Source organism: Heterocephalus glaber, unplaced genomic scaffold, assembly GCF_053883595.1.
Source record: "Heterocephalus glaber isolate CG9 unplaced genomic scaffold, H.glaber_assembly_v1.0 deba00001689, whole genome shotgun sequence".
In the NCBI taxonomy this organism is placed as follows: domain Eukaryota; kingdom Metazoa; phylum Chordata; class Mammalia; order Rodentia; family Bathyergidae; genus Heterocephalus; species Heterocephalus glaber.
In genome coordinates this window covers 4,924,084-4,938,009 of record NW_028258414.1, presented here as the reverse complement: position 1 = coordinate 4,938,009, position 13,926 = coordinate 4,924,084, and the positions used below count along the sequence as shown (strand labels likewise).

Below are 13,926 nucleotides of genomic sequence, written 5' to 3'. Positions count from 1 at the left end.
ACTAGAAAACAAAGTAGGCCAGTTTAAAACTGGGCCAAGGGCCTGAAAAGACATTTACAAGAAGAAGATATATAAATGACCAACAGGTGCAGTATATGAAAAAAGTGCTCACCATCACCACCCATCTTGTAAATGGAAACTCTTATTCTGTAAGCATGACTTTTATGACATATAAGCCCATTCCTGTTAGGATAGCTATTAGAAAATGAAAGGGAGGTAAATATTGACAAGAATGTGGAGAAGCCCAGGGATTTAGCTCAGTGGTTCCGCCGCCTGCCTTGCAAGCGCAAGGATCTGAGTTCGATCTCCAGTACAAAAAAAAAAGGGAGAAAAGGGAGCACTTGGGCACTGTGGGAATATAAATTAGCACAGCCATTATGGAAAACAGTATGGAGGTTCTTCAAAAAATTTAAAAACAGAATTAACATATGGTCTAGCAATTTCCCTTCTGGGTATACAGGTAAAAGAAGTGAAATCAGCATATTGAAGAGATATCTCACTTCAGTGTTCACTGCAGTGTTATTCACAATAGTTAAGATATGGTATCAACTGAAGTGTTTTTCATTGGATGAATGGATAAATAAAACTTGGTGTATATATATACACACACAATGCAATTCTAGTCAACATTAAAAAAGGAAATCCAGTCATTTGTAACAAAGATGAAAGATGTTATATTAAATGAAATAAGGCAGGAATAGAGAAATATATTGCACAATCTCACTTATATATGGAATCTACAAAAGCTGAACTCATGGAAACACAGAGGGTTAGCCATCAGGGAAATGTGGGTTAAGGGATGCAATGTTTCAGCTAGTTCAGGAGATCTATTGTTTGACATGGTAATCGCAGTTAATAATTACTGTAAATTTCAAAATTGTGAAGAGAGCAGATTTTAAACGTTTTGACCATAAAAGATAGCTATTTGAAATAAGGAGTATGTTAATTAGCTTGGGTTAATTTCAAAATGTATTTATATATCAAAACATGTTGTACAGCGCAAATATATACAACTTTTATTTGTCAATTAAAAATAAACAAGTAAAAACAAAGAAAAAAATACTCTCCAAGACATTCTGTCTGTACTAACCAGTGTAAATATTTTGGTGTAGCTCCTTCCTTTTTCTTAGGCTTCGGGATATGAATATGTATATTTTAAAACTTAATTATAACATTACTATTTATATAAGAGGTGATCAAAATATGCAGTGAATATTTAAATTAAAAGACATTGCAGTTAATTCTTTCCAAAATATTCCCCTTCACTGTGAATACATACATTCATTCCATCTTCTTGCCACTTTCTGAAGCAGTTCTGGAAGCTCTCTTTTGTGAGTGTCTTTATGAGGTGTGATAAAAAGACACTGCAAATGCTACTGCGAAGTGCGATCCAAAGGAAAGGCAGGACTGTGAGAACATTACAGTGTGTCCTCATCTACCTAATTCACCAGATCTGATGAAGTGTGACTTCTGCCTCCTCCCCAAAGTAAAAATAACTATGAAAGGTAAATGTTTTGAACCCCCTCAGGACATGGAGGCAGCCACGATAGCACAGGACAACGAAAAGCACCATAATTTCACAAGTTTCGATTACACCTTGCATAACTTTGTTTCTTGCTAGCACCACAATGCAGATATTTTTTCAGTGTTTTATGCAGTTTTTCTATGCATCGTATTAATGACTACATACTCTTCTGTCGAATAAATACCATGGTCAACTTAACTATTCCTGGAACAGTGTATGCAGTGATAGATTTTATTCATGAGACATGTGTGTTGGGTAGGTAGGGGTTTTTTAAGAGATTCAGCAGGGAATGGCACCCCAAAAACTTGGATAGGTAGGTGTAAGCAGCTGTTATGGCTTGTATCTAGATGTCCTGCCAAAACCTAATGCTTTCATAGGTTGGGCTTTTTGGAGGTGGCTGGATCTAGGGTGCGTGATACTGGGATTAAGGGTGTGTGGTGATGCTAGATTAGTCCACTAATTGATTTATCATAGTTCTGGGTGTGCATAATCAGAAGGCCCATGTTGGGTGTGGATGGCACCACCCAAAAGGCTTGTAGCCTGGATGGGATAAAAGGGAAAGGAAGGCTTGCTGCTTGCTGCTTGCTCTGCCATGGACTATTTCTGTTCTGCCATGCCACCCTGCCTTGGAGCCAGCTGACTATGGACTGAAACCTCTATAAACTGTAGGCTGAAATAAAACTTTCCTCCTTTTTTTTACCCTTTGTGGGTGTAGGGTATTGTGTCTCAGTGAAGAGAAAAATAATTAAGACAGCAACTTAGGCCAGAACAGAGACTCTGAGTTCTCTGGCGTGGACCCTTTGAGATTGTGAGCAGTAGGGAACCAATCCCAGTGGAAAGACAAGCTTGTTTCTAGGAAGGGTCTGAGCTTAGCTGTTTAGTTACTTCCAGGATGAATGCCTAAGAGAATGTTTATTAAGCACCTGGAGAAATGAAAATTAATGCAAATGACTATTAGCCACTAAAGCCCAATGAAGGACAAGAACAAGACATTGCCACGGAGAGGAAATGCAATCCATAATAATGGAGAAAACAGCATTTGTGGAGACTTCTAATGAAGACAGAGACTTGCCATGGAATTAAATCAAGTCCTTGGACAGCTGAGAGCCAGGGCTGTTAACGGCTGAAGCCCACTGCTGCAGAGGTGGCTGAGGATGCATTCGAGATCAGAACCTTGGCTCTCCATATCTTGGAACCACACTGGTCATGTGGTCCAGCATCTCAAAGAGAATCATCATGCTAATTAGCAATGTGAGTTACATGGAGGACCCCAGTCTGCAGATTTGGCTAAGGTAATGGCATGCAGATGGTCATTTATTTATTTGGAAGAACCAATTGTATTTTATCAAGGGAGGAGATTATTCAGTGAATACAACTTTGACTTCTGATAATGTGTGCAGTTTCCCTCCTAAATAAGCCACATACTTGAAAAGATATTGATAATATTCAAAAGTTCAGAAATGCTTGCCATGAAGAGTACAATGGGGAGGCGAGACACGTCAGCCCAGGAACTCTGAGAAAGTCAGTTTAGCATGTCCAAGCAAGCTGGTATTAAAGATAGTCAGCAACCTATCAGAAATACGCAGACTGCAGGAGCTGCTGCTTAGCTCAGAGAAAGGGCCATGTCAGAATCCCCAGCTCTTGCCATACAAACCTTCCTGATGCCACAGTTTCTTGCAGCTATTTCTAGACAAAGCAGAAATGCCCTTCTACCCACTTTAACATATCCTGCCAAGTGGAGAGTTAGGTTCCCTTGTGGGACCATTCAGCCACTCAGTGGAGGAAGAAAATTAAACAAAGGACTTGTTCTTTTGGTGTGGAATAGGGTGGGCTACTTCAGCATTCCTCGTACTATGTTGGCATCTGACGGGGTGAGAATTGTTTCTGCCAGACTTAGAGGGGGCATCACTGTGCTTTTAAATGTGATATTTTCCCCAGTGGAGGCAAAATCATTACATTTGTTTCCAATAAGGCTGATTTTTCAGAAAGGAGAGTAATAAATTCCAGTGACAAAAATTAACTCATAGGATGATGTCCCATACTTTGATGCAGTATTCAAGGTTCTTTGAGATCATGCAGCCCTGCCTCATGCCCCTGCTAATTCTGTAGTTCCCAGAGCATATTAGGCTCTCTTTCGGTACTCCAGGTCTTGAGATGTTGATGAAAGAGATGCTTTAATCTGCAGGTGGACTCTTCCCTGGTGATCTGCATGTGACCTGCAAGATGCAACTTGATATTCATCCCCTCTGGGACTTGGTATATCAGACAAGTCTTGAAAAGGAAGCAAATAATGCACTCCAGGAGGGTTTAATAAAGCCACCAGTAGAAACAGTAGAGCTACTATTTGCAGAAGTGGCAGAGTGCAGACCTATCAGCACCCCTAATTCTTAAGAGATGAGAGAAGGAAAGAGTTATCAAAATCCAAACCCAAAAGGGCAGAGGCAGGCGTGAAAGACCACTTTGAAAGAAGTCAGGTACAGCAGATGAAATACAGGTTGAACAGCCCTAATCTGAAAATCTGAAATCCAAAATGCTTTGAAATGTAAAACTTTTCCAGCACTGATGCTTCACCACAATTGGAAAAACTCACACTTGACTTCATGTGACAGGTCACAGTCAAAACAGAGTGTACTAAAAATTTGTGTAAAATTACCTTCAGGCTATCTCTGTGACATGTGAGTGAAGCATAAATGAGCCATGTGTTTAGATTTGGGGCCTATCCCCAAGATATCTCATTATGTATATAAAAATATTCTAAAATAAAACAAAAATCTGATATCTGAAACACTTCTTGTCCCAAGCATTTCAGGTAACAAGTGCTCAAAATTTGTGAATACTCTGATACTCCTCATATCCTCTCCTTTCCCTCTGATTTGCTGGAGTTCACCAGTAACCACACCCAACCAGAAGCCAAAGGATATGAGAGTCTTGTGGTTGTGACCAAAGTGGATTAGTCCAAGATCATAGAACAGGGAAGGGTTAGGAAGGAGAGTGGATTTTAGGCAGAAAATGGGAAATATTCAGCATAATTTACCTCTTGTCCTGCAGAATCCACTCTTGCCTGTGTCTATGTGAAAGTCCATACTCTCCAAACTTCAAATGTGAGACTCTAGTCCACTAGCTATTGCTGATGTTCTTTGTAGAAGGCATTAGGAGGGGAGACAGAGCAAGGAACTACATAATTAATAACATAGCTGTTATGGTCCTTACTGCTATAGCAAACCTTGAGGTCCAGGATGACGATCACAGCCATTTTCATTCTCTAGTGATTCTGTGTTCCCCTTACACTTTAGTAGCCCCACACTTTGAATGGGGTTTTTAACTTCTGAATTCCTGAAGATACTTAAACCTTTATCCTTGCAAGACCAGAAGCTTTGGTGTTCCTAATATTATTGGGTTTCATTGATCAAGTCCATTGGGCAAGGAAGTACTTAAAAAGCACTCAGTGAGTATATTGTATTTCATATATAGTTCTTGTCTCTGTTGTGTACCAGCAATCCATGTTCTGTCTGGTAACTGGGGTCATATACATGCTTACCAGCCAGTAGAATGATCCCTTAAATTTCTTTTTGTTTGGTGGCATATGTGTTAATCAGCTTTCCTTGCTTTGAGAAAATACCTGAGAAAAACATCTTAAAGGAGGAAAGGGTTATTTTGGCTAATGGTTTCAGAGTTTCAGTTCATGGTTTTTGGCACCATTGTTTCTGGGCTGGTGGAGAGACAGAACATCATGGTGGAAGAATGTGGTGCCTGGGAAGCAGAGAGGGAGCAAAAGAGCCCAAGAGGAAGGGGCTGGGACCAAGATAAGGGCATGCTCATATTCAACTTCAACTCCTAAGTTTCTATCACGTCTTGACAATGCCATCAAATTATGACTCCAATCATCTTCCAAAAGTCCCATTGCTCAACAGTGCTTCAGTGGGGACTAAGGTTTCAACACATGAAACTTTGGGTGCCATTTCACATCTAGACCCCAACAGCGTGAGAAGGCTAAAATGATCATAGGGTAGTTTCAACTTCCATTTCATTGGAACCATGACTTCCAAACCTACTGAGCCCAGTGCTATGGGACAAGAAGCAACAGTTCTTTAAGTAAGTTATAAGGCACAATAGCCAGGGGACTATTCCACTACTGGTTTCCCAAATTCACTACTATTTTCCCAAACTGTATCATCCTGGTCATAGGAAAGATAAATCCATATAGAGTCTGGTGTTCAAGGTATGTTCTGAGTCCCATAGGAGAGACCTAGCCTCGTAGGCTCTTTCTTCAATTGTGCTTAATTGAGCTTCTGAGTATGACAAGACCAGTGAATTCTTCAGTAGCCCAGGTCTGACTCCTGTGTTATAAAATGTGTCCCCTGGCTGGAGGCAACATTAAAATGGGATAATACAGTTTTGGATAAGAAACTGTAAATCTCTTAATAGTGTCTTTTGCACAAGCAGTTCAGGTAATAACATATATATACCCAAAATATTTGCCTAATTCTGAAATGACAAAGCAATGATTCCACCACCAGAGGGGTCTTAGTCAGTCACCATGCCACTTGGTAGACAACTTGTCCCTTCGGTAGCTGGTGCCACTTGGTACTTGTCTCCACTGATGGTGTGTTGGATGCTCAGTATTGGAGGTCACCAGATCAGCTGCCATGAGCATTACACCTTGCAGGTCATATGCACATCTCATTTATCCCTGCTGATACAGCTGCTGTGTACCTAAGCAAACGTTGTGCCACTGAGCAGGTACCAGGTGATCAGGAAGGAGGCTCCCTGGTAGCCATTGAAGTGGTTATCTTTTCTACCTGAGAGAGAGCTGTCTGCACCCTGGCTGCCTCTGGTGGGCATTGACATGGACATGATATCTTCACTTTCTGTATCCATCCGGAGAGTTTGGTCCTCATACTTCTCTTCCAATCTACCTTGTTTCCACTTCCCTATTTTGTTTCTGACCAGCCAGCCTACTTACTTCCCACGAGACAAAATAGAACCTCAGGCTATCTTTCCTCTATGTGTTACCTGTGGGTATACAGATAGATTTCAGGGAGTTTATGAACTTGGATGAGAAAAATAAATCACATCTCCATTTCTACTGGCATCATGCTGAAATTTAGCATTTCTTTCAATTAGGAATGTAGCTAACAATCTGCAGCAGTGCTGTAGTACCTGTGACTTTGTCATGAATAGAAATCACACAATATTTAATAACACATTGCAGTTATCTGGGGAATCATGATATATCCTCTATGCATCACTACCTTGAGAACACAGCAGTCCTTAGGCCTGTTGCTGGAAGCACGCAGTCTTCTTGGAGACATGCTCTGGAGAATCAGGTCCACTAAAGTGGAACTACTTCTTTGATCATCCAGAAACCTATGTTACTTTGCAGGATTCCTTATCTACAACTATTTGTCAATACATTTGTGAAAGTAGGTCATCAGTTCTTAGAGTGTGCTAAAAGTTTGAAAAACTTGGTAGTTCAAACGAAGACTCAAAACTCTGGGTGATATGTGCTTCCACATTTGGATTTTGCAGGTAAAAGAAGCCTCCTGCTATTGGAAAGATGGTGGTAAAGCCATATGTACTAGATGAAGTTAGGCTGCTTTGTGGATTGCTGCTGAGGACAAGTGCTAATAGCAGAACCCTTGTTAAATGGGGAGATCTGGTCTGAAATAGTTGACTTTCTAAAAACCATCCTGCAGTCTGTCCTTGAGAATTGGCTTTCTTGATATATGGAGGAGGCAAACAGACGTTTCTCATTGTAGCCAGCTCTTTGCTTTTGCTCCCTGAGTGCACGCTGATGCCTTTGAAGAAGAATCCTTATTTTGAGAGTCTCTTTTGGAAACTACAAAGGGCTTCAAGTTTTTTTGGAGATGGTAAAAGTTTTTTTCCCCCCCAAACAAAACTTTGCCTGGAAATAAAAGCTTCAGACTCTGCACAGATGGTGTGTCTATAATACTTGCTGATGCGTCTACTTTGGGTATACAGTGAAAATGGAGCTCCGTAGGTTTATGTTACTTGTTCCTTTCTGCACAGCCCCGCACTGACATCATGGACTCTTCCAACAATTCTGAAAGATGTTTGACCAATAGCCATGAAGCGATCAACTTTATTAGGAGCAGGCCTCTGAATGATAGCATGTATATGTATATTGAAAAGATGTTGTCACAAAATGGGGCAAAGTATGAGAAACATTTCTACCACCCAGAGGTGCTCCAGCCAGATGCCCCAAGAACCACTGCTCACCAGAAGGGTAGAATCTCAGCTACTGCCAAGGGAGAAAAAACCCCACTCTTGAAACTTTTTAAAAGAAAGAATTATATCCATGATTTGGCTGATAGTGTGGATATTTTTAGCCGTAGGGATGAGATAAAATTTCAACTGAGGGTCTTGAAGTTACTGTTATAGATGTGATTGAAAAATTAAAACTTTCTTGCCTTGGCTGCTGATAGGGGAAAAATGTAGAGCCCACCATCAGTGCAAATGTTCAACTTCTGGAGGCAGGTGCTTTTCCAAGATAGAGTTCAGATACAACATTCTCTGTCAGTTTCTTTGAAAGGATAAACCAGAAAAGACTTGGAAACTCTTCAAAAGTTTTACGAAATTTATCTTTATCTCTATGGCGCTGAAGTTGGATTTTGAATCCACAGTACATTTCTCTGTGATATAAATGATATTGAAAATATGGGCTGAGGCACAGAGAAACACATTCCTTTTAGGACAAAAAAGTGACTGCGGTCCAAACCTACTACAATTAGGAGTTTAATTAGAACAGCCTTGAAAGATTTTAGTGTTCCTTGAAAGAGGCCTACTGTATCTGAATCTTGTGAAGTGGGCTATGGAAACTTTAATTTCACTTGTAATGCTGTATCTTCATTAACAGGAATTTTTAACATTTGTAATCATTGAAACAAAAAATCAAAATTAATTGGATGTCTAATTTGACATGGTTGTGGCCAATAAATAATCATCCCAGAGTTTAATATTTTTGTTCGAGCTGAATGATGTTGACATGTCTTTTAAAAAATAGAATTTAATCTTGATTTGTCTATATAATGTTATTTTGGTATTTAATGTATTGAAGAAGCACATGTGTTTTGCTGTGTCATAAATATATAACTATAGTCCACTATAAACTAGATGTATACACATATGGTCAAGTATAAAAATATGTTTCTATATGATTGCTTTCCCTTGTAATTTTATTTATCTTATTTTGTGGATTTGAACATATTCATGAGAGAGTGCATCCATACCCTTTACTGGATTGCTAAGAGGGTCTGGGCTGTAAGGGTGCCCTGCCAGTCAGTGCTGTGCCCTGCAGAGAAAGGAAAGGAAGCAGCTAGGGACAAACATGTGTCTGTGTTTCCCCACACCCCTTGCTAAGGTTGCTTATCCTCTGAAACCCCTGAAAGCCAGGGCTGAGAGGGAGGCTTGGTATCTTCACAGAGGTCCCCCTCAGGGACAGGCAGCTGGCAGAGAAGAGCAGATGGTGACTGTGGCAGGGAGAGAGATGGAGAGTGCTCAGGGCCTGTCCCTTCTCTTCCTCCCAATGCTGTTACCCACTACATATCCTACGCTTATTACATTAACTCTTTCAGTGATTTCAGTTCAGTTTCAATCAGCTTATTTTGAGCACTTACTGGAATCTGCACTTGTCTTGCTTAATACATGAAAAGTGGACATTAGGGCCTCCATTAGCATCCATCAGCCTTCTCCTCCTCAAATCATGCAGACAAGGAGACAAATGATTCTGAGCAATTCCAGAGAGGTGAGGTAGGTCTGGGGACCTTGGTACATGAGTTTGTTAGCTCTTACTAGGAGCAACAGACTAGTGACAACTTTATGCTTGTTTTAGAGTCTTTCATAAAGAATGGAAGTCCAAGTTTAAATATTTATAGTCAATACTAGAGGCCTCTAAATAAAATAAGATCTATTTGTAGGAGTGTTTACCAGACTAAGATTAGCAATTTTTCTTTTTTCTAAAGGTTAATGTTTTCTTGAAAGTCTGTGTTCCTGTGTGTGTACCTATGAAAGTGATATGCACATGCAATATGCAACATTTAGGGTTATTTTTCCCCAGCACTGCCATGGCACCAGTTTAGGACTCTATAATTGTTTTTCCTTTTGCAACAGCCTCCAAACTATATCACTGTCTCTCGTATTTTTCCTCTTTGATAAATGTGTCACAGACAAAGTAGATAGTGAGGTAGGTGGTAAATCCCATTCTAAATTCCTCTAGTTCAATGACCCCCCCCCCCTTATTTGCTCAAAGCCTGTTCTTCTATGTCACGTCCCTAGTTCCTCTCTTTGCTGATCAGATCTGTAAATGGAAGCACTTACTAAGCCCAATAAGTTCAAATACCAGAAAGGCTTGATTCCAAATCTTTATGTTCATCTCTCTCTTAGCTTCAGTCTTGTAGAGGCAACTGTTGCTGTGTCCCTACATGGGTAAATGGACTAGACCTCCCCAAGCTCAGTATGGCAGAGGTGAACTCATCCTTTCTCTTGGTACTGGTTTCTTACCTTCTCAACAAATGTGATGGTACAATTGGTTATACATAGGTAAATAAGTGAACCTATTCTGTATGCCATATAAAAAAAGTGAACTCAGGCCAGGGATTTAGCTCAGTGGCACTGTGGCTGGCTTGCAAGCGCAAGGTCCTGAGTTCTATCCCTGGTACCACAAAACAACAAACAACAACAACAACAACAATAACAACAACAACAAATGAACTCTAAGATCAGAGACCTAAAGTAGAAGACCTAAATCTTTAAAACCTCTAGAAGAAAGCATGGATAAAATTTTGAAACCCTTTTGAAACAAGGCAATCATTTCTCCGATAAGATTTAAAAGGCAGTGCCTACAAAGGTAGAGTTTGATAAACTGGATCTCATCAAACTAAGGACTTTTCTTTATGAAATCACAGAAAAATCAGAAAGACAAATTTCAGAATCGAAGAAAATATTTATAAATACCATGAGTGATAAGGAACTTGAATTAAGAATATACACAGATACTTGCAATTCATTGATAAAACTAACAACCCAATAAAAAATGGGCCAGTAACTTGAACAGATGCTTCACAGAGTATTTGATCTTATGAACACAGGAAAAGATGTCTAACATCATTATTCATTAGGGAAGTGCAAATTAAGTCCACAATGACACATCAATACACATCTACTAAAATGGCTAAAAGAGAAAAGAAAAACTGACAATATCAAGGGCTGATGAAAATACAGAGTGACTGGAACCCTTCTATGTTGCTAGTGAAGATGCAAAATGTATAGGCATGTGGAAAATTTTGGCAATGTCCTATTAGGGTCCCCTGTAAGCCTCTTGTTAGGTCTTTACTCTTGAGAAATGAAAACTAATGTTGGCACAGTCTTGGATGTTCATAGCGACTCTATTTCTCATTGCTCCAAACTGGAAGCAACCCAAATGTTCATCGACCAGTAAGTGGATGAATATCTCACCATTCATATGATGGGGAATCCAATCAGCATGTGAAGAAGCCATCCACAGAGACAGCAATAATGTGGATGACTCTCAGCAGCTTTATGTTAAGTGAAAGAAGCCTATAAAAGACCTCATACATGTGACACTCTCTATATACAAAATTCTGGAAAGGCAAGACTAAAATGACAAAAATCAAATCAGAGGTTGACAGAGTCCAAGAGGAGATGTGAATGACTTCAAAGAAAGACAGGGAACTTTATAAGGTAAAAGAAATGTTAAGATCTCAACAGTGGAGGAAATTACATGACTTTATATATCTGTCAAACTTCACAGCACTGTTCATGTAAAGTGAGTGAAACCATTATGTGTAAATTATACCTTAAAAATCTCACAAGAAAAATAAGGGTAAACAAAAATCCCCAAAGGCTTTTCCTCCATTGTTTTCTACCACAGGTACTTGAGGTTCCAGCCACGGCAATCCTAATATCCATATCATAATTGATTCCTTTTTTCCCACAATCCCCCAAAGTCGTATCCCTTTCCCCCCTGCATTGGCACCATTTCTTTGTCCACGCCATTGTCCCCTCTTGCCTGGGTTATGCTGACACCTGGAGCACCTCTCTGATGCCAGCACCAGTCTTTCCACTGCTGCCGGGCAGATGTGTGGCAAGGCCCACCTTCTCACAGGAGCCTTCTGTTGGAATGTCACCCACTCATCCACTATAAGATGAAGATCACCCTCTCTTTGTGATCCTGCATGGGTATAATTTGTCTTTCTTACCATCACCCTCTATAAACACCCAGTGTACACTAATCTCACTGCTTCAGTACCTCAGGAATTTCCCCTCCTTTCCTCATGGGCCCAGCCAGGCCCCTTCCAGGTTCTATCCAAACATCACCACTCTGGAAGAGCCCTTCTCTCACCTCACTTGGGCAAGCATTGCTGTGTCTTTGTGGTAGGCACCTCCTGCACGCCTTGAGCCCAGAACTTCTGGCACTGATACTGTAAGGCTAAGTTTATTGAAAGTAGGTCCCATGTGCTCTTCATTCATGTGTACTCTTAACTCAGCGCCGTTCCTGTTCCATGGTTGAACTGAATGCTTGCTGGGCAAGTGGGAGCGTCCAGGAGACAGAACTCCGGAACTGCGCTGACATGGCATTGTTAGGATGGTGGACTGAGCCTCCCCTGAGACCCTCAGCCTTGGTACCTCCTCTAAACAGGCTTCCGGCCCCTCCTTCCTGCCTCTGCCCCCAAGAGCGCTGCTGTGTTGAGCAGCCCCCGTGCCCTTCCCTGTATCCGGGCCCTCAGGGATCTTCTCAGGTCTGAGTTATTTCATGATCAATGGCTCATAGATTATGGGATGAAACTGTGGCATTTGTGCCAAATTCCTTGAAGAGGATTATTACAGAAGTAACCTAACAAGCAGGATGCTTCAATAGAGACGCACAGGAAGGTGGTGAATGATTTAATTCTATTTGTTCCAAATGAATAGCATTTCTCATTATCCACCATCCTGACCAATACCAAATTTTAACTTCAGAGGAAGTATATAGAGGGTCTGTGTTCTGCACTGATTGTCTGTGTGTGAGCCCCATTGATGCCATCAGGGATTCTGTGCTCCCATGAGGACAGAGGGAAAGCCAAGAGTGTGTGTCCACAGGACGAGTTCACCAGAGCACCCCGCAAGCTAACTTTCAGAGCCAGCTCACTTTGACCCATCAGGCAAAAGGCTCTGACTCCCAAAGAAATGTGTGTGTAAGTAGGTGACTTTGATGCCAGGCAAGAACACGGCTTCGTCCTGGGTAAGGTCGATGGGGAAGATAAATGCTCTCACCATGTCCATACTTCACACCGGTGGATAGAGTGATAGTCAACCAGTTTATTTTTCAGCAAAGGGACGCGACCGTGTGACACGTGAAGAAAGAGCCTGAGTTTACCTCCCAGGTATTTGACCCTGTCCTTCTGAGAGCTACCGGGCATATTTCAAGTCCATATCCACAGGAGAGCATTTCTAGAGCACACGACCCAGCATTTAGGCAGAGAGGGGGAAACAGTCTGAACTAAGATGCGTTAAGGAAATCCAATCCCATGACCTTCATCTCTGTCAAGTACAACACTGCTTCTCCTGTCATTTTTTTTCTGGTAATGCAGTTTGACTGTCATTTTTCTTTTAATTTCCCTTTCCACCAAATCAAGTTCCTACTTTTGGAGTTCCTGGAAGAAGCACATGATTAATCTTTTATAGACCTGTTCACCTGGGTTTGAAGGTGGCTTGTTTGTAATATTGTCACTCCTGCGAACCCTGAGTCCCCAGGGCGGGTATTTGTGGAGTCACAGACGAGGCTGAAAGAAATGATCTTCAGTTCAGCTTGAGAAAGCACTTCAAGCTCTTTGGTTGCAATTTGGAGGGGGAGATTTTTAAAAGACAAAGTCAGGGAGTGGTAAATGTATTTTGTTTACGGAAATCTGGATTTTCTGTGTACATACGTGTGTGTGTGGGGAGTTGTGTGCATGTCTGAGGTAGGAGGTGAATGTTCCCAGCATGAATAAAACACACACAGACTCACACACAAATGCATTCCTTTTATAGGAGAAACTCATCATCAAAATCTCAGGAGAAGCCAACATATTGAACAGAAATTGGTAGGTATTTTAATATCAAAATGCATTTTATAAGTTTAATACTCAATGAAAGCAGGGAGGTGTTTGAGAAATGCAAGCATTTGAACATGCTAGCGATTGATGACCACTGAGATCTTTTCTCAGTTTCAGCATCTGTTTTATTTCTGTTTTAAAAAATATTTACATTTCATATCAAGAAAAGCCATATTTACAGTGGCCAGTAATTGCAAGATTTGAGTTTTCTTACAGCTTGTCTGTTCCCTCAGAATGCTCTTTAGTTAAAATCAAAGGCAGGAGATGCTTTATTCTGAAGCCTGAGTA

General features: G+C 40.8%; 1 long non-coding RNA gene across 1 annotated transcript in view; it reads left to right on the top strand.

Annotated features, from left to right (window-relative positions):
- Positions 1-13,626, top strand: part of LOC110344172 (uncharacterized) — a 50,555-nt gene extending 36,929 nt beyond the window's left edge. The window contains exon 3 of the long non-coding RNA XR_002386522.2: positions 13,574-13,626. This is a non-coding gene — a long non-coding RNA (uncharacterized LOC110344172). The remainder of the gene's footprint in view (positions 1-13,573) is intronic.
- The last annotated feature ends 300 nt before the right edge of the window (positions 13,627-13,926 follow it).